Raw genomic sequence first — 1,365 nt, forward strand, 5'->3', positions numbered from 1 at the left:
GGGAGGGGAATTAAATAAATAAAAATAAATAAATCTTTAAAAAAAAATAAAAAATAAAAAATAAAAAAAAGCACTATTAGTTAAAAAAAAAATAGGTAAAATATAGGAGCATCAAATTGGTATTAAAGAAAAAGAAAAATCATTCAGTCCAAAATATCCACATGGAAAGGCATCTAGAGAGAAATTGCATTCATCCTGTGGTCATGTGTCAAATCTGAAAATTGTACATCTTTAATTTCCTGGGCTCACATGCTGAAGTAGACAGGAGCTGATACCAAACCTTGTACTTGTGGGAAGTGAAGTAGGAGTCAGTACACCACCCTGGAAATCTAGGAAGCCAAAGGTTTATAGCCTCAGAGTAAGGGAGGAACAAAAAAATCTGTCTCATCCCCCAAAATAGAGTGTTCTGAGGAAACCTGCCTTTTATCCAAAGGCTGGGGCTGAGTGGTGAGAAGGAGAAAGAACTGTTTCTGAGGAATTATGACCACCAGCCAGCCCTCCTGTGATTTGTTGTCCAAATGTGCCTCCCCTGTGGAACAAAATAACTTCAAGCCATGGATTTAGTGTAAAACATCCTGGATTTGTGGTGATCTGAAAACTGGGAGAAGGAAACAAGAGTCTCTAGAGAATTCCATGTTTAACCTACGTGTCAAAGATTTTACATAATTTCACAAGGAAGAAGTATAGCTCATAGCAAGTAATATGTAAATACTAATAGAAAAAAATCAACACAATCAAGAAAGAAAGGAAAAAAATAAAGGCTCAGAAAACTTCAATATTGGAATTATGAGTTGTAGAGTATAACATAACTTATTATTTTGTGTAAAGAAGAAAATGCTTAGCTTGAAAATTCCTGCAGAACCTGAGAAACTAAAAATGACCTGGCTGATTTGTGAAAGAACCAAATATGCTTCTCAGAAGTTAAAAATATAACAAATTGAATTAGAAACTCATTTTGGAATTGTGCGCTAGATCATGATGTAGAAACAGCACCTGCCCTAAATAACTTCAAATTCAGATAAATGTAAGAATCAACATTTTTCAGCCACTGGAGAACAGACACAACAAGGATTTATGGTGACTGAGATGAGGATCACAAAATAGGTGAGTTCTACAGTTGTCCACAGCAAACAGCAGGAATGAAATAATAAAGATAAGACCCAAAATCAATAAAATAAAACATAGAGAAAAAGAATGAAATGCAAAGCTTGTTTGAAGGGGAAATATTAATACCTTTTATACACCTGTGGCTAGACTGATCAAGATAAAAAAGACACAAATTACCAATACCAGGAATGAAAGAAAGGCTATCTACACAGACTCCTTAGAAAGTAAAAGGACAAGGCAACATGCCAATAGATTTCT

This window comes from Dasypus novemcinctus, chromosome 22 (genome assembly GCF_030445035.2).
Source record: "Dasypus novemcinctus isolate mDasNov1 chromosome 22, mDasNov1.1.hap2, whole genome shotgun sequence".
In the NCBI taxonomy this organism is placed as follows: Eukaryota; Metazoa; Chordata; class Mammalia; order Cingulata; family Dasypodidae; genus Dasypus; species Dasypus novemcinctus.